Below are 21023 nucleotides of genomic sequence, written 5' to 3'. Positions count from 1 at the left end.
ACCAACACCTGGACCTAATCCTGAACCTGGAATGGATCCTAGCATTCAGGTGGCTGCTGCTATCCAACGTATGACTGACATTTTGGCTCACGTAGTAGAACATCAGGGCCAAAATCCTAATCATCAGCCGGGAAACCCTGGTAATCACATAGAGGGTGAGGATAAAGCCCTCGAAAGATTTCAGAAGTTCTCGCCAACGAAATTCCTGGGAGGGCCAGACCCTGACGTGGCCGAGAGATGGCTAGAGAAGATGATTGATATATTTGCCGCGTTACATTATACTGAGGAGCAACATGTCACATTTGCTGTCTTCCAACTGGAGGGAGCAACCCGTTCGTGGTGGAATATCATAAGACTGAAATGGGAAAGAGAACAAACCCCAAGGACGTGGGTGAATTTCATGAGAGAGTTCAACACGAAGTATTTTCCACCTCTGATCCAAGAAAAGAAAGAAGATGAGTTCATTAGGCTCCGCCAGGGAACTCAAACCGTCGCCGAATATGAGAGCCAGTTCACCAGGTTGTCCAAGTTCGCTCCCGAGTTAATTGTGACTGAGCAAAGGAGGATAAGGCGTTTTGTCCAAGGATTAAACGTTGAGATTCAAAAGGACCTGGCTGTAGCCCAACTCAATACCTTCAGTGATGCGGTGGAGAAAGCTCAACGAGTTGAAAGCGCGAGATTTCTAGTTAGAAACTTTCAAATTAAGAAAAGGGGATTTCCTGGAAGTAGCTCAGAGCAAGGGGATAAGGGTACGCCTCCTAAGATTGGAAGGGGAAACGGGGGAGTACAATTACCGAGGATGTCAAGTGGTGCCTTACAGAGAGGCTCAGTCTCAGCTTCCCGTGGTCCCTGCGGGTACTGTGGGAAGCCGAATCACACGGAGGATGTCTGCTGGAAGAAAGGAAGAAAGTGTCTGCGTTGTGGGAGCGCAGATCATCAAATCGCAAGTTGCCCAGACCGATCTCGAGAAGGAGTAGGAGCCAACAGCCAACCACGACAAACCCTGACCAGTCGAAGGGGGACAAGAATGGATCGAAAGTGTCAGCTCGGGTGTACTCCTTAGAACAACACCAAGTCTCTGACCCATTAGAGGACGTGGAAGGTAAGATTCTGGTATTCCACCATTTGCCCATTAGAATGGTGTATCAGAATTACAATTTGGGAAGGAAGAAGAAACTATACCAAAGAATTCAATGAGCCTGGCCAGTAAAGGGGTACAGATCTGTTAGTTAAGTATGATGTTCAATTTAATCGTGAGAAGGAAGTAGTAAAATTTTTGTATCCCGGAGAAGGCGATGATAAGGAATTTCGAGGACGAAATTCTTTTAAGCGGGAGAGAGTGTGAGAACCCGTGGATTTTCTTATTTTCTAGACTTTTATTTTAATTATGGCATGCCTGTTTCTTATATTTTCTTTATTAGAAAAATTTTTTAGATAATTTTTATGAGTAAATATAGTTTCTAAAATTATCTTTCCTAGTATTTAGTTAGTTTTGACCAAATTAAGAAGGCGTATACCGGAATGTTGGGGACCCACTATGCGGTAAGTTCGATAAAATTCGGCCATTGATTAATTGTGTTATATACCGAGTTTATTTATTAGTGTTTTAAAAATTATTAGAAGTTACCTAGATGGATTATTCGATGGAAGACAAAAGGATAGAGTTGCATTAATAAAGGGTACAAGTGCACCTTGTGATAATCTTGACTTTGACATCCTTACTACCTTTACTAATTAACCAAAAATTGACCAAAAAAATCTTCTTATTTCCCCCTCTCTTGGCCGACTTTGTCTTGGCAGGGAAAAGAAAGAGAAAACTTACAATTCTTTCTTCAATTTCTTGGCCTTGGATCTCACAAACCAACCGTTAAAACTTGGATTTGCTCCATAATAACCTTTCCCTTGGTAGGATTAAGGTGAGTGGTGAAGTGGTTTGAGGAGCAAAGGTGCTAAGTTGCTTCTTTTCTTGAGTTTACAAGGTGAGTGGTTAAGAAATCTTTCCTTTGATCTTGATAATGTTCAATTAGTGATTGATAGTAGTTGAATAAGTGATTTTGTGGAAGAATTCTTGACTTTTGGTAGAGATTGGTGAATTTTATATTTATTCTTGATTTTTTCTATTTTTATATGTTTAGTATGGTGTGGCTATGGATGATGGTTGGAAATGGTCTGGAATGAAGCCATAGTGCGTAAATTGTAGCTAATTGCAGAAAATTTCCACTTTGTGCGGAAAATTTCAGATTAGGGTTTCCATTTTTTTCCATTCTGCCCGGTACTTTTTCTCCTAATTAAAGGGTGAATTGGCCTTAGTGTAAAACATGAAAGTTATAGAGAATTATATTTTATAGTTTCCTGCAAAATTTCAGCAAAATCAGAGCAACGTAGCCTGTGAAAAGACTGAAATACCGCTGCTGCCCTATTTCTGTCCGAAACTGATAATCAGCTTCTGTAATTGGTTAGTTTGACCATGAATACTACTGATTTGGTTGTTGATACTTTCTTAATAATTATATCCTTGTATCTTAGCTTTCAAATGGCTTTGGAATTACCTAAATCGGAGTTGTGTGTTCTGAGATATGATTGAATGAATCAGAACTGCTAGTTGAATTTCACAGTGAGCGTCGAACTAAAAAATCTGGGGCTGTTTTGGCAACTTTGACCTAGTTAGGATGCGAACTGGACTGAGTAGTATTCATCAAAGTTATATCCCTCTGTCTTAGCTTCAAAACGGTATAACTTGGACTTCAATCCAATAAGCGTAGTTTTGGTTATGTCCGATACGCTAAGTAGCGGTGAATCTGCCTTTTTGGTTCCTTAGCTTAAAGCTTATTTCCGGTCATTTTCCTAGCTAAATCTTGTACTTGGATGACTTTGAGCCTATTGAACGGCTGTAGTGATGAATTTATATTGTGTATGACTTTGGGATTGATTGAGGAAAATAATGAAGCCATAAGTGGCTGAAAAATAGGTAAATACAAAGGGCGTGCACTCGTTCTCTTGCCTGTACTGTATAAACTGAAAGCTATTACTTGTACCTGTTATGAACTTGAATCTGTTACTTGCACTTGTTATGATGTCGTTTGGAAGTGAGTCCAGCGACTTTCTGGTTAAACCTGAGCTCAACCTCATGGGGAGTTAATTAAATCGAGCCATGCAAGGGCTTGGTCGAGGAAATTGACAATCCATGGGTGCCTGTTCTTATGGAATCTTTGAGTATTGAGACTTTTGATTCCGGTATACTCGAGTATTACCATTCCTGTTCCTGTTTGGCATTCGGGCCCAGTAAGGGGTATGTTTGGTGAATGGAATTTTGGCGTTAAAGTGGTGTTCTACGGGACTGGTTCCTTCATTTGAACGTTGACGGAGGGTCAACGAGACTGGATCAAGTATTGCAACGGAGATTTGGCTCCTGAGAGCCACCTGTATCCTTTACATTGTGGTGTTCTTTCATCTCTTGTATTTGATGTGAATATGTGCCTTAAAAGTGATTTTCATGAGTTCTCCTGTTCCTACCGTTTATACTTTTGGTACCTCATTGAGCTTTTAGCTCACCCCGTCCCGTTATCCTTGTTTTCCTTACAAGGAACCATCTTTTGGACCAACGATCATTTTGAAGAATGAATTGAGCTTGTATAAACACCCTTTTGTATAGCTCCGTGGAAGTTGGAAACCCTAAATGTATCTTAATACAATATTTCCTTTTGGTTTATAAACTTACTACTATGTATATTTTGAAGTGTTTCCTCATGTTTATGTGACATATATTTGGCATGTACATTCTCTCATGTTAAACAAAGTGTACTGGTACTGGGATGGCTTGTGACGTAGCAGCGGCTCAGCGGCTCTTCCATTTCGTTTTGATTTTTGTGGGAACGCTGTACCAAAGATTGATTTTATCTTTTACTTTGGCTCATTTGGTTCTGAATGTTACCTTTTTGGAAGTTCTTTTGAGTGTTTGAAAGGGTTTATGTCTGTTCCGGATCTGTAGTCCTCACGAGAGCTGGGCAGGCGGTCCGCTAAACCCTTTGGTTCGCCTTAGGGTGAGGTGGGGCTGTCACAGGTGGTATCAGAGCCACTTCGCGTGGTCTCTGCACGGAGTGAGCTTGGGGCCAAGTGGTGTTGTGGTCTCGCTCATGTGAATGAGTGTAAGGGACTAAGTACTCTTTTGAGCATAAGCTAGGAATCACGGTGTCTTATAGGGTTCAAAACATTATTCTGGTACTTGGAGACTATAGATACGTATGTCAGGTAGGAATTACAAATGTAGATGATTTGCTCTTGGGACTGGCCAGCTCGAGTGGTGAATTATCTTGTTTTGGATTCTTGTGCCTGAATACGAAAAGGGATGTAAGCCTAGGTTATAAATGACTTGGGTGAATTAGAAATCTGATTCTGCGGAACTTGATATGATGTGTTATGATGTGTTAGGGTGTCATTAAGGATAATTGACCCTGCCTAGGGATGATTGTGGATAGAGCCTAGAGAGAAAAGCTATTGGTTGGTCGCTTGTGTACCATTGGCCTAGTTAGTATATAGTTATTTTAATGACTTTCATGCGATTCCTTCTGCTTGTATTTGACTGACTGTTACTGTGTGATTTATCTGCTAAAGATATGCTATATGTATATTGTCTGCTTTTATCACTTGTACCTGCATACTTTGTTTCAATATGGTATTCACGCTTTAACCCTAGACTGGTTAAGTCAAATGGAGGGTACTCGTAGTGGACGGGGCCGGGGGCGTGAAACCTCAAATGAAGGAGAAAATCGGGAACCGACACCTGGACCTAATCCTGAACCTGGAATGGATCCTAGCATTCAGGTGGCTGCTGCTATCCAACGTATGACTGACCTTTTGGCTGACGTAGTAGAAAATCAGGGCCAAAATCTTAATCATCAGCCGGGAAACCCTGGTAATCACATAGAGGGTGAGGATAAAGCCCTCGAAAGATTTCAGAAGTTCTCGCCACTGAAATTCCTGGGAGGACCAGACCCTGACGTGGCCGAGAGATGGCTAGAGAAGATGATTGATATATTTGCCGCGTTACATTATACTGAGGAGCGACATGTCACATTTGCTATCTTCCAACTGGAGGGAGCAGCCCGTTCTTGGTGGAATATCATAAGACTGAAATGGGAAAGAGAACAAACCCCAAGGACGTGGGTGAATTTAATGAGAGAGTTCAACACGAAGTATTTTCCACCTCTGATCCAGGAAAAGAAAGAAGATGAGTTCATTAGGCTCCGCCAGGGAACTCAAATCGTCGCCGAATATGAGAGCCAGTTCACCAGGTTGTCCAAGTTCGTTCCCGAGTTAATTGTGACTGAGCAAAGGAGGATAAGGCGTTTTGTCCAAGGATTAAACGTTGAGATTCAGAAGGACCTGGCTGTAGCCCAACTGAATACCTTTAGTGATGCGGTGGAGAAAGCTCAACGAGTTGAAAGCGCGAGATTTCAAGTTAGAAACTTTCAAGCTAAGAAAAGGGGATTTCCTGGAAGTAGCTCAGAACAAGGGGATAAGGGTACGCCTCCTAAGATTGGAAGGGGAAACGGGAGAGTACAATTACCGAGGATGTCAAGTGGTGCCTCACGGAGAGGCTCAGTCTCCTCTTCCCGTGGTCCCTGTGGGTACTGTGGGAAGCCGAATCACACGGAGGATGTCTGCTGGAAGAAAGGAAGAAAATGTCTGCGTTGTGGTAGCGCAGATCATCAAATCGCAAATTGCCCGGGCCGATCTCGAGAAGGGAGTAGGAGCCAACAGGCAACCCTGACCAGTCGAAGGGGGAAAAGACTGGATCGAAAGTGTCAGCTCGGGTGTACTCCTTAGAACAACATCAAATCTCTGACCCATTAGAGGACGTGAAAGGTAAGATTCTGGTATTCCACCGTTTGCCCATTAGAATGGTGTATCAGAATTACAATTTGGGAAGGAAGAAGAAACTATACCAAAGAATTCAAAGAGCCTGGGCAGTGAAGGGGTACAGATCTGTTAGCTAAGTATGATGCCCAATTTAATCGTGAGAAGGAAGTAGTAAAGTTTTTGTATCCCGGAGAAGGCGATGATAAGGAATTTCAAGGACGAAATTCTTTTAAGGGGGAGAGAGTGTGAGAACCCGTGGATTTTCTTATTTTCTAGATTTAATTTTATTTAATTGCATGCCTTTTCTATATTTTATTTATTAGGAAAATGTTCTAGATAATTTTTATGAGTAAATATAGTTCTAAAAGTTTTTTCTAGTATTAATTAGTTTTTGAGAAATTAAGAGCGTATACCGGTTGTAGGACCCACTAGTGCGGTAAGTTTGATAAACTGCGGCCAATTAGGTTAAGTTTTGTATACTGGAATTAATTTGCTAGATGTTAAGAGATAATTAGAGGTTGCTTAGATGGTTAATGTTGGAGAGACAAAAGGATAAGTGAAAAACCTAAAAGGTGCTAGGTGTCACCTTTTTATTGGGCATAGACTTTGATCACTATTTGTCACCTTTACTAAATAACCAAAATTGATCAAAAATTCACCATTTTTCTTCATCATCTTGGCTGACTTTCTCTCAAGGAAAAAGAAAAGAAAAGCTTCCAATTTTCTTTTTCCAATCTTGCTCAATCTCACAATCTAACCGATTAAATTTCAAATCTCTCCATAAAAACCCTTAGCTAGGTGGTATTGTAGGAATTGGTGAAGTGGTTTGGAAGGATAAGGTGCTAAGTTACTTCCTTCCTTGAGTTTACAAGGTAAGTGACCAAGAGATTCTTTCTTTGTTCACTTTGATGTTAAATTAGTGACTTGTGACAGTTAAGGTGGTGATTTTATGGAAGATTTCATGATTTTTGGTAGAGATTGATGAATTTTTATTTTTATTCATAATTTTTCTGTTTTATATGTTTAATGTTGTGTGGCCATGGATGATGGTTTGGGATAGTCTAGAATGAAGCTATAGTGCGTAAATTGTAGCTAAATGCGGAAAATTTCCATGTTGTGCGGAAAATTCCAGATTAGGGTTTCAATTTCCCCTATTATGTCTGGTACTGTTGCCCTTAGTTAGAGGCCGAATTAGCCTTGGGTTAAAACATCAAAGTTGTATAGAATGATGTTTTATAGTTTCCTACAAAATTTCAGCTCAATCGGAGCAATGTATCCTATGAAAAGACTGAAATACCCCTGCTGCCCTGTTTCTGTCCGAAACTGATACTCAGCTTCTGTAATTGGCTAGTTTGACAGGGAATACTACTGATTTGGTTGTTGATGTCTTCTTAAGAATTATAGCCTTGTATCTTAGCTTTCAAATGGTTTGGAATTACCAGAATCAGAGTTGTGTGTACTGAGATATGATTGAATGAATCAGGACTGCTAGTTGAATTTCACAGTGAGCTTCGAACTGGAAAATCTGGGGTTGTTTTGGTAACTTTGACCTAGTTAAGATGAGAACTGGACTAAGTGGTCTTCATCAAAGTTATAGCCCTCTGTCTTAGGTTCGAAACTGTATAACTTGTACTTCAATCCAATAAGCGTAGTTTCGGTTATGTCCGATACGCTAAGTAGCGGTGAATCTGCCTTTTTGGTTCCTTAGCTTAAAGCTTATTTCCGGTCATTTTCCTAGCTAAATCTTGTACTTGGATGACTTTGAGCCTATTGAACGGCTGTGGTGATGAATTTATATTGTGTATGACTTTGGGATTGATTGAGGAAAATAATGAAGCCATAAGTGGCTGGAAAAATAGGTAAATACAAAGGGCGTGCTGCCCGAATTTACACTCGAGGATTAGGTAACGATTTGAGAGCAAATACCATATGAACCATCTAGGATATTTGCGTCCTCTTTTATCGAGGTATATAAGGTCGAATCTGGCCGAAACTTGTACACTTGGAAAAAATGAAATTTACGACTAATAGAAATACGTTTTCTTCATTTCTTCGACCCAAATGGATATTTCAAAGTTTTACGAGCGAGCATGAGTTTTCCAAATATTTTACTCATGTCCTTTGGTTTAAATGTACTCTTTTCACTTCCAAAATCATATGCCCAAAATACTAGTAGTATTTGAATTGTCTTCGATTCACCTAACTTTTGCTGGAGGAACTGTAATATTTTCTCTTGATTAACCTTAGGGTTCATCGGTAATTGAAAGTGTTACCCGGAAATATATTCTGGACGTTGTTTCGCCTTAATAGGTGAGTGTAGCACTCCCCTCATTTGTTGCTTAACTTGATTTCTGCACTTGCAATCTGTGATTTGAATGACTGTACTGTATGTTTATTCTGCTTGAGACGAGGGTGTACTTTATCACACTCGTTCTCTTGTCTGTCTGTATGCCTCTTGACTATGTGTAATCTGTTAGCTATATCTGAGTCTGTTCGGACGTCGTTTGGAGGCTGGGTATCCAACGACCTTTCTGTGACCTCTGAGCTCAACACCTGTGGCAAGTTATTCGAGTCGAGCCGGCAAGGGCCTGGTCGATTAGATAACGAACCACAGTAGTCTGTTTCAGGAATCTTTGGGTATTGAGACCCTTGATTCCGGTATACTCGAGTATTATCACTTCTATTCTGTTGAGGTGTTCGGGCCCAGTAAGGGGTATGTGTGGTGATCGGGATTTTGGTGTAAAGTGGTGCTCTACTGGACTGGATTGGTTACTTTATTTGGAAGTTGACGGAGTGTCAACTATTATTTGATCAAGCTTCGGTGAAGCAAATGGGAATTTGGCTCCTGAGAGCCACCTGTATCCTTTTATATCTATGGTGTTGTTCATTTCTTTATTTGATTTGCGTATGTAACTACTTGAATATGGAGTTCCCTGATTCTTACTTGCTTTTGTTTTGGTACCTCATTGAGCGTAAGCTCACCCCTTCCCGTTACCTTTGTTTTTCTTACAGGGAACCACATTTCCAACTGTGATTTTGAGAAAAGGGTGGAGCTAGTGTAAACGTTCTTTTGTTAGCTCTTGTGTAATCAAAACCCTAATTGTCTTTTAATCAAGTGTCACGCTTTTAATTGTAAAATTTTCAATGAATGTATATGAGTGTTTTATCATGTACATTAAGTATAGTCCTCTGAGCTGGTACCTTTGCACTTGTTGAGATGCTACTGTAACCATTGGATGATCGGACAAGCACTATTCACTTTTCGTTTCGATTTGTTTTCTGTTTCACGATTTTACTTTGTGTAAGCGCGCTAATGTATTCCGAAACGTTCTGGGTTGCGTATAACCGTCATATTATTCTTTTGGGGATTCGTTTGTGCGCTATATCGAGTTTGTATGATTCGACTTCGTAGTCCTGGCGAGAGTTGGGCAGGCGGTCCGCCGAACCCTTTGGTTCGCCTTAGGGTGAGGTGGGGCTGTCACACACTCCATATCCGTTCCTATTAAGGAAAACAAATCTACGGGGTGAGCGATTGCTCGTGAGGCCAAGAAACACACATGCAGGCACGTTATCCAAGTAACAATCCCCTTTAACAAGTAAAACAGTAATATTCAAGTAAATAACAATTCGGGCGAAAAAAGTAAACAGAAACAATTCAAGGATATAAGAGCTCTCAGGAGCTAATGTCCACTTGCACGATGAAGAACCTCCACGAGTTGACACTCCGTCAATTGGGTAAGTTATAATACGTAGAACTTCACTTACTCGTTCCCCGATCATCGTTACTCCCCCTACTCCGGGCCCACACGTTCTTTGGTTATAGGCTATACTGCTCGAGTATGCCAAGCAAGATCTCCCCATTAGATCAAACTTGTACACGTTTCTCATGGATCACCAAACTTCTCGACCAAGCTCATGCCGGCTCGAGTCGCAAGGTTGGCCGATGAGATTTGGGCGTCCCCTACTAGTATCACTAGGAGCCGAGGAGATTCACTCGAATCAACTTATGCAGCCATAGTATAATTAATCATTAAAACACTTCACTTAATTCACTTAACAAGTCACTGCAAGCAATTCAAGTACACTTCACGTAAATATTCACTTCAAGTATTTCATGTCAAGTAATTCAAGTACACTTCACGTAAATGAGAATGAGTGCGGTAAAGTGCACACTCGACTCAGGATTTTCAAAATATTCGATCACTAATAACGATTAAGCACGTAACAAGTTCACATACACTTGACACTCACCAAGTGATATAAGCAAGTAGTGTGTAATTCAAGTGTTTAGGCGTTCGTAGTGAGATCCTCTTGAAGGTCCCGTTGAGTGCCTGAGCAAATAATAATTAACTATCACTCACTATCACTTATAAGTCTCTTGTTAATACGAGAGATCGTACACTTGTACAATCTAAGAAAATGTTATGAAATAGAGGTTTACTTGCTCAAAATCCAATGTTCAAAAGTGGTGTTTAACAATACAAGGAAATTTGATTTCCTTCATGAAAGTAAGTCCAAACTGGTCAATTAATATTGAAGGATAGGGAAGATGATACGAATGGCACCAACCATCTGATGCAAACCGTACAGAAAAGGGTAGGATCTAGGAGGCGATGACTCACGTTAAGGATGAACGAACGCAGTGGAATCACCTAAACCCATTGATGACGTGGTCAACGAACCTCAGTATTGGTAGAAGACGCCACAATCTAGCGCGGTCCTAGATTGATAAGTCAATTGAATACCAAAGAATTAATCTAAGATAGTCAAGGTGTTTCAATGAACCTTTGAGAGAACTCTCAAACGTAAGCGTAGGGACTAACTACGTAGCTCACTAAAGTGCTATTGGCCCTAAGGCCCACATGGCCTAGGTCATTGACCCAAGGACTAACAACAACTAAGGTCGAAACCACAAGCAAGTTGGACCTCTTTATTACACTCTACTAAACTAATAATAGGCCATGGACCCCTTAGCCGACTCATGGGCTTCTAATCTTCAGTGATGGCCAAAACGAGGACAACAAGCCTAGCTTCGTTGAGGCCCTCGATGGCCTTTGGCTCTCCACTCAACTCTCGGGCCGCACGAACCAATGTTTGTAGTGTCTCATTCAATCTCTTCGCGCGAGCTCGTGTCATAGGCCCCAATGGCACCTTCACTTGCTCCACTTGGATAGCTCTCTCGACCTCCTCATCAAAGTGGTTTTTTGGTTAAGAATGATTTTAAAAGGGGTATTGTGGATACCACTCTTTTCACTAAACAAATTTGAAATGACCTTTTGATTGTGCAAATATATGTGGATGATATTATCTTTGGTGCTACTAATGAGTGTTTGTGCAAGGATTTTTTCACTACTATGCAAAATGAGTTTGAAATGAGCATGATGGGAGAGTTGAACTTCTTCCTTGGGCTCCAAGTGATTCAAAACCGAGATAGGACATTCATTAATCAAGTTAAATATACAAAGGAACTCCTCAAAATATTTGGAATGGAGGATTCAAAGCGAGTTGGAACACCTATGTGCACATCTACCAAGCTTGATAAGGATGAAGAAGGTATAAAAGTTGATGAGAAGAAGTATAGAGGTATGATTCGTAGTTTGCTTTATTTAACTACAAGTAGACCTGATATTATGTTTGCTATTTGCTTGTGTGCTTGTTTCCAATTTTATCCAAAGGAATCTCACTTAATTACTGTAAAAAGAATTTTTAGATACTTAAAAGGAATCTTGAATTATGGTCTTTGGTATCCAAAATGTCATGAATTTTCTTTACGTGATTTTTTGGATGCTGATTTTGGTGGATGTAGGATAGATAGAAAAAGTACAAGTGGTACATATCACTTTCTTGATAATTGCTTAGTGTCATGGCTTAGTAAGAAATAAAATACTATCTCATTGTCTATGGCCGAAGTGGAATATGTTTCCATCGGAGCTTGTTGTTCTCAATTGTTGTGGATGAAAAGTATCTGAAATGATTTTGGATTGATGTATGAATGTGTGCCTATGTATTGTGATAATACAAGTGTCATAAATTTGACAAAAAATTTCATTCAATATTCTAGAACAAAGCATATAGACATAAAGCATCATTTCATTCGTGATCTTGTCCAAAAGGGTGAAATTTCTGTACAATATGTTTGCTCAAAATATCAAATTGCTGATATTCTTACAAAAGTCTTACCACTAGATCAGTTTGTATTTTAGAGAACAAAATTGGGTATTTTGGAAAAGAATTTCTAAAAATTCTCTGGTCACACTTTATCGAACGTCTGATACCATATGAACGGACGTCCGGCAGTGTTCTAAGCCATTTTCCAGAAAAATTTTGGATCGGACGGTAGTGTCGGATGCTTCTCTTCGCTTGGCCGTTCGACACTCAAAAGTGGCCTATTATAAAGAAGCTTTCTCTTTCATTTACTTCAAACCTAACCGTTGTCTTGGACGCACCCCTTTGCCTTCTTCCAATTTCAAAATTCAAATTCGTCTCTTCTCTGATCAATTTCCAAGAAATTAACATCACCAATACAGTCACAACTCATTTGCGCATTGATTGGCATTTACAACCTCTTCTAACTACCAACCACTCCACCGATCCCAATTTTAATCCGAAACCCTAGACACTCAAAATTCACCCATTTTGGAATATTCAAGCATACATTGTAGTCTAAACTGCAATCTTAGTCCATTTCATACATAGTTTCATCAATCTCTGTATCAAAATCATCCTGCATATCATCATGATCCGATTGAGAGGAGACCCTGCTGGTGCCGGACGCACCACTAGGCTAAGAGATTGTGACGACCCCAACTCCCCCTAAGGCGTACCAAAGGGTTTGGCGGACCGCCTGCCCAACTCTCGCCAGGACTCACTCACTCGTATCACGTGCATACATCCATAGATAATAAATAACATCACAATTCAAACTTATAATTTACATTGATGCACAATCAAGATACAAAACCTCAAAATACCCAAACTGGTTCAAAGTGTATACAATCCAGATACAAAACATTCTATTCGAGTAATAGCGCGAGTACAAGTTAAAAGTCAAAACAACTAGACTACGCTAGTCTTTACACGTCTCACGCCTCGCTCGTACCCCTGTAAGGAAAACAAACTAACGGAGTGAGCCAAAGCTCAGTGAAGTTTCAAATATCAAATTGGCCATCAAACAAAGTAATAACAGTGTAATAGTGAAATAGCGAGCAAACAAGTCCAATCAAAGAGATAGTACTTCAGGTAATCAAGAATATATGGATCATATTCACATATAAAGATACAGTGGCTCATATCTCGGCTCCATCCCAGCTTGATCGATTGGTAGTTGACACTCCGTCAACTTTCAAGTAATAACTAGTCCAGAAAGAAAACCCCACTTCACGCCAGTCTCCGTCCACCGATCAACCCCCTTATCCGGGCCCGCACGCCACACGAAACACGGGTGGTAATACTCGAGTATACCGATTAGCTGAGGAGATAACACTCCACTCGACATTACTAGTTACCCAGGGTTCGTTATCTAATCGACCAGGCCCTTGCCGGCTCGACTCGATTAACTAGCCACAGGGTTTCTGGAATTCGAAGCAAGATATAATTCATACACATGTAAAACAAGTCAATTGAAATTGATGAACAAGTACAAGTATCATTAGGGCAAGTGCGATAAAGTACACCCTTGCCCTGTCAAATCACTTATATATCATGTAATCACATTTGTCAAAGAGAAATCACAAATATCAAGTTCAATCAGATATTTGGAAGCACAAACCAAAGTAGTGCTTTTAGTGTTCTCGTCTGGGTGGTACTCCGGATTTGGAGTCCAAATCTGTGATAAAACTTGATTTAAGAACTTTGAAAATCAACTAAGGTTCGAAACTTAGACGTTTCGTTCAATAAGAATCAAGAAATTGAAATTCACTTGGAGAATAGTCGTGAAACGGTTGCTCGCTTTTCAAACTGAAAATTTTGTAAGATGTATACTTGGAAATAACTTTTGAGTCGAAAGTGCAAGGAAAACGGATTTATAGTGATTATTACCGCTTTTCCTAAGGGTACAAGTTCGGCTAGGTTCTAACGTATAACCCTCGATAACCAAAGTAGCAAAAGTCCTAGATGGTTCAAGTGATATTCATTTATCAACTTTACCCAAGTCGCAAGTGTATTTCTCTAGTCCTCGAGCGTAAATTTGGGCAGCATGCCCTTTGTATTTTCCTATTTCCAGCCATTTATGGCTTCATTATTTTCCTCATTCAAACCCAAAGGTACACACACCACAATCTAATTTCAATAGCCGTTCAATAGGCTCAAGACAATACAAGGACAAAAATCAAACTAATAACAAGTGCGGAAATGAAATTTAACAAGAGACAGATTTGACGGGTTTTTACGGAATGGACACATCCGAGGCTACGCTTATCGGATTGGGTAAAACTTATACCGTTTCGAAGCTAAGACAAAGGCCTACAACTTTAATGAAGACCACTTAGTCCAAATTCCAGTGTAACCTAGTCAAATTCCCAATTCTCAGAACCAAATTCCAACTAATCGGCTAGTTAACCGTACTACCTTTAAATGGCCATATCTCAGGTTACCAAAGTCCATTTAAGGTGTTCTTTGAGGCGTTGAAAAGATAAGACAGAGTACTAAAACTTTCATGTTTTGGAAAATGGCTAAATCAGCACGGATCATAGTGAATAGACACGGTCAACTAGATGAACTGTCTAAAACGGATCACTGGAAACATCCCAGGGCAGCGAGGGTATTTTGGTCTTTTCACAGGCTACATTGCTCCGATTGGGCTGAAATTTTGTAGAAAACCATAAAACATCATTCTGTACAACTTTCATGTTTTATGCCAAGCCTAATTCGGCCTCTAACATAGTGCACTAAAACCGGACAGAACTGAAGCATACAATTCCAGAAATCTGAAAATTTTCATTTTCAAAGGAAACTTTCTTCATTTCTTGCCTCAATCACCACCACAACCTCTTATATAAACTTAGATACAACATATACTATCCATAGAGCAAGTATAGGCAGAAATTCCTTCAAACCCTAACTCATATAACTCAAGAAAACATACCCTATATCTACCCAAATCATTATAATAACTATCATCCACCACAAATTTAAGGTGCTATGCCAAATTAAACAAGATCAAGAGTAAGAAATGGGGAAATCAGCATTATTACCTTGCTAAAGTGACTACGAAGAGAAACCCTAACTTTTCCTTCCAAAATTTCACCAACACACCACTAACTAAACACTCAAGGAAGGTTTTAATCGGTTTAGTTTCTTGTTTCCTCACTTAATACACTCAAACTCAAGATGGAATGGTGCAGCTCTCCCTTGGTTTTTCTCTCCCTCTCTCTCAGCCAAAGTAGCAAAAAATGAAGAAGAAAGGCAGCTCCAAGGTGATAAGAAGGCAAGACAATTGGTCTTGGTCAAGGCCCTTAGTTGGCCAACAAGTGTCACTCCAATTTCCACATATTTTTTTGTTTCTTCTCCTTGCAATTTTGGTCAACATTTTCGTCCAAAGCAAGCTGGAAATGAGGGGATATTTTGCTCAAATTTTAATGAGCTTGTATGGTAAGAAAGTGGTGATCAAGTGGTGTGTTCAATCGGTAGTGAACGGTACACGTCGGTTCGCACCGTTTTTCCTTAAATCACACGTACTAGGGTTTTTATTTCCTATTCACTAACTTTTTATCATTGCTTCTAATCGCATATTATTTCTCACCCAAAAGCCACTCTTAAGCACCAAATTTGATCCTCGCTCCGTACCGGATAATTACACTACGGATACACGTGAAAACCCTAACTTGCTCCAACTTGAAAACGAAAAGTGAAACCCTACTTTCTAAGTTCATTTGCACTTATTGTGGAATGATTGGGTAGTAGGGCTATAATAAATGAATAATTTTCCAAATAAAAGGGCATTTTTGAGAAAAATATAAGGAATTTGCAAGTCCTCACACTCTCTCCCCATTAAAAGAATTTCGACCTCGAAATTCATACCTTTTGTCCTAAACAGGTCGGGATATTTCTCTTGCATGTCCTTTTCTAGCTCCCAGGTTGCTTCTTCCACTTCATGATGCTTCCATAGAACCTTTACTAATGGAATCTGCTTGTTTCTCAGGTCTTTCACCTTCCGATCCAATATTTGAATGGGTCGTTCATCATAGGTTAAAGACTCGTTGAGTTCAATATCTTCTTGTGGCAAAATGTGAGTCGGATCCGGATGGTATTTCTTAAGTAAAGAAACATGGAAAACGTCATGGATCCGAGACAAACTAGCTGGTAATTCAAGTCGATAAGCCACCTTTCCTATTCGTTGGAGTATATTGAAAGGTCCTATGTATCGTGGTTGCAACTTTTTCCCTTTTCCTGCTCTAATCTTTCCTTTCAACGGGGTAACTCGAAGAAACACCTTATCTCCTATCTCGAACTCCAAATCCTTCCTCCGATGATCGGCATAACTTTTCTGTCGGCTTTGGGTTGTTTGAAGTCTTTGGCGGATCACCTTTACCCGTTCGTAGGCTTCCTCAACCCATGGTATTGTAGCCGGATCTATAATCTTTTTCTCTCCTACTTCATCCCAATGGATTGGGGATCGATGTACGGCCCCACTCCCCCTAGGCGAACCAGAGGGTTCGGTGGCGTGTGACGCCCCGAAAAAACATGAGTTTGAGAACCCGAAATTTTATTTTCTAGGATTTTATTTAATTTAATGGCTGATTTTCTCGTTTTCTTAGTAGGAATTTTCTAATATTTTTAATAGCAGATATAGTTTTGGTTATTTCCTGTATCAATAGGTTTTGAGAAATAAGATGTATTACCGGATGTGGGACCCACTAGGGCGAAAAGTTCGAAATTCGACCAATTAGTTAGTTCCGGATCTGGCGTGAAATTTATCGGTTTAAGAGATAAGTTAGAGGAGGTTGAAGTGATTGATGTGAGAGGAAAAAAGAACGGATATGAATGCATTAATGAATGACAAGTTCACCTTAAAGTTATGGTGGTCACTTATTTGACTTATTTGACTTTTTATCTTTCTTACCAATTGATTAAATATCTAAAATTCCACAAAAATCATCTTTCTTCCACCATTGTTGGCCGGCCCTCTCTAGCTAAAAGAAAGAAAAACTCTCCAAGATTCTTGCTTCCATCTTGCTTGAGTGTAATCATCCAACATTGATCTTGTTTCTACTGCCCAATAAATTCTCTCCATTTGGTACTAGAAAGTATTTGGTGAAGTTTAAGGAAGCTAGGTGTCCAACAACTCTCGCCTCTCTGTCACTAGGTGAGTGGTGATGAACTATCTCCTACACTTAATGAAAAGCTTATTAGTTGCCTAGTGTCAGTTCAAGTGATGATTTTGTGGTTTACTCTCTTGTTTGGATGAAATTGATTGAAGTTTTCAATTTTATTGATGAATTTTCTGGTTTAATATGAATGTGATGGTTTGGCTATCTTGATGATGGGAACCTGATGTTTAATGATTCTAGAAGGTGGAAAAGTGAAGTTGCATTGAATTTCTGTTTTGAGAATTCTGGAAAAATTAGGGTTCTTTGGTTCTTCATTTCTGTCCGAAATTTTAGGTCCTAATTAGAGCGAATTGGCCTTAGCTCAAAACATGAAAGTGTCGGTATTTATGTTTAAAGGTGTCTTGGTAAAATTTCAGCTCAATTGGAGTAGTGTCAGAATAGATAGCCGAAATTACTATTCTGTCTGGGTTCATCAGGATGTTAGAACTGCGTCTGAAATGGGTTGTTTTGACTGGAATTGTTTTGGATTTGGGTGTTGAGGGCTTCTGATGAAATGTAGCTTGATGTCCTAGCTACCATATGCCTTTGGAATTTCTGCATTTGGACCTGTTTAGACTGAGTTGTACTGATTACAGTATAGTGTAATTTGTAAACCTGCAATTACGGTTCTGGTTTGTTATTTGGCATATTTGACTTAGTTGTGCTGGAATTTGGACTGAGTGACCTTCTGGAATATTGTAGCCCTATCTCTTAGCTTCGAAATGGTATATCTTACACCTTCATCCGACAATCGTAGCGCCTTTGGTACCATTACCGTAAAATGACGTCAAAACTGTTTTTCTGGTTTTGAGCTTAACTTTCATTTCCAAACTTTTCCCTAGCTTGACTTGTACTTGTACTACTTGGAGCTTGCTGAATGGCTATTGGATGAACTTGTTGTTGTGTGTACCTTTGGGTTGGAATGAGGATATAATGAAGCCATGATGGCTGGAAAAGTTAGCAAATTCAGGGGAAGTGCTGTCCGAACTTTGAAGGGATTTGTTTGCATTGAGTTTGTGATCTAAGATTTGGATTTGAGCAAGGCAATGTTATATGATGGATGATTTCTGAGCCATTGAGGTGAGTGACCTCAAACTGTTTCCAAATTTATTTTTGAACCGCTTTCCTGCATTATCTACTTTTGAACTGTTTTCAAAGTTACTTTTGGAACTGTTTTCTTACATATCATGCGTGCTTGCATATTAGTGTCTTGTTATTATTGATCTTGCTTTCAATGATTGTTAAAACGAGTTTTCTAGGTGAGTGTGTACTTTATCGCACTCGACCTTAATAAATATGAAATTTTCAATGATTAGTGATTAAATGCTACTTGCGCATGAATGTAAGCCTTTTGGGCTGAACTGGCCATTGCCCCTTGTTATCGGTCGTCTCGAGCCAGAAGCGGACTCGGTCGAGCGACTAGGAACTTGGGTGAACGTTTCGGTATACTCGAGTATTACCTTGTAGGTTGGTGGAGCCTGGCCAAAAGCCAGGGACGGGGTGAATGAATGCACGAATGAAACCAAAAATGCAATGAAATGACAGGAGAATGAATGTATCCTTTGCACGAATGTTACTATCGCTTTCCATTGTACATGTTTCTTGAATTATTGATACTCCATATTTAATGTTTCTACTTTTGAACTGTTTTCAAAGTTACTTTTGGAACTGTTTTCTTACATATCATGCGTGCTTGCATATTAGTGTCTTGTTATTATTGATTTTGCTTTCAATGATTGTTAAAACGAGTTTTCTAGGCGAGTGTGTACTTTATCGCACTCGACCTTAATAAATATGAAATTTTCAATGATTAGTGATTAAATGCTACTTGCGCATGAATGTAAGCCTTTTGGGCTGAACTGGCCATTGCCCCTTGTTACCGGTCGTCTCGAGCCAGAAGCGGACTCGGTCGAGCGACTAGGAACTTGGGTGAACGTTTCGGTATACTCGAGTATTACCTTGTAGGTTGGTGGAGCCTGGCCAAAAGCCAGGGACGGGGTGAATGAATGCACGAATGAAACCAAAAATGCAATGAAATGACAGGAGAATGAATGTATCCTTTGCACGAATGTTATTATCGCTTTCCATTGTACATGTTTCTTCAATTATTGATACTCCATATTTAATGTTTTGTAAACGTTGTAATTGTTTCTAGACTTATCCTTTGATTTACGACATCACTGAAATTGTTAAACCGATTTGATTACTGATTTTACTGGTTACTCGCTGAGCTTCTAGCTCACCCCAAAAAAATGTTTTATTCCCCTCCACAGGGCTCAAGGTGAAGGAAGGGCTTGTAGTGTTTATTCATGGATTATCTCATGTATGGATTGAACTTGGATTTCCTTTTGTGTAATCAGTCATATTGGGGATTGTATTGAACGTTTAGAACGTTTAGAATTGATTGGATGTGTAATAGACTAGTTTTGGACTTCCTCCTGTATACTAATTGTGATCAAGGATCAGAGTGGCGCTGCGGAAGCGTGGACGCTTCGCTTTTGATATGTAAAGTTTGGGAACCTTGGATGTATATTTGATATTTATATCTTGAAATTCAATTGAGAACTGTAGTGATCGACTGAGTCCCGGCGAGAGCCGGGCAGGCAGCCCGCCGACCCTCTGGTTCCCTTAGGGGGGAGGGGGCGTCGCTTAACAGGCCGGCCTGCCCGGCTCATCGCCGGGACTCAGTCGTTCACTAAAGTCTCAAATCGAATTACAAGAATAAACCTCAAATATACATCACATGGTCCACAAATATACATCCAAGTCTCCAATAATTACATGTCACAATTGCAGACGGAAACAATTCCCAACTATACATAAAATTGATTCCAAATCCAAATTGTACAACATAAAGGCCAATCCATCATGTGAATAAGCACAACAAGTCCTTGCCTTCGCCTTTTGAGGCCCGTGGAAGGGAATAAATATTTTGGGTGAGTAGAAGACTCAGCGAGTAACCAGAAAATCAGGTAATTTCAAATCGGTTTAACAAATATTTCTGTTCAATGATGTCATAAACACATGATAAGGTCCAGAAACGATTACAGCATATACAAAACATTAAATATGGAGTATCAATAATCAAGAAACATGTACAATGGAAAGCGATAGTAACATTCATGAAAAGGATACGTTCATTTTTTTATAAATAATCCCTCGTTCATCTTTTTATTCGTTCATCTTTTTTTTTTCCCGGACGTTGGCCGGTCTCCACCCATCCGGACGTAGCCGGACTCCACCCATCCGGACGTAGCCGGACTACAAGGTAATACTCGAGTATACCAAATTCACCCAGGGTCACCATATCGCCCGACCGAGTCCGCTTCTGGCTCGAGTCGATCGGTAACGAAGGGCAAGGCCCAATTCAGCCAAACGGCTTACATTCATGCGCAACCAGCATTTAATCATTAATCATTGAAAATTTCATATTTATTTAGGTCGAGTGCGATAAAGTACACACTCACCTAGAAAACTGGTTTTAACAATCATTGAAAGCACTTAACACATTATCAATCAATAATAACAAGCCAATAAGTCAAGGAAATATAGCAAACAAGGAACACTCACATGTAAGCACGCATGATATGCAAGAAAACAGTTCAAAAGTAACTTTGGAAACAGTTTAAAAGTAAATAATGCAGAAAACAGTTCATAAATAACTTTAGAAATAGTTTGAGGTCACTCACCTCCACGGCTCCGAAATCATCCATCATATAACATTGCCTTGCTCAAATCCAAGCCTTAGATCACAAACTCAATGCAAACAAATCCCTTCAAAGTTCGGACAGCACTTCCCCTGAATTTGCTAACTTTTCCAGCCATCATGGCTTCATTATTTCCTCATTCCAACCCAAA

This window comes from Coffea eugenioides, chromosome 2 (assembly GCF_003713205.1).
Source record: "Coffea eugenioides isolate CCC68of chromosome 2, Ceug_1.0, whole genome shotgun sequence".
In the NCBI taxonomy this organism is placed as follows: Eukaryota; Viridiplantae; Streptophyta; class Magnoliopsida; order Gentianales; family Rubiaceae; genus Coffea; species Coffea eugenioides.
Note: the sequence above shows the minus strand (reverse complement) of the source record.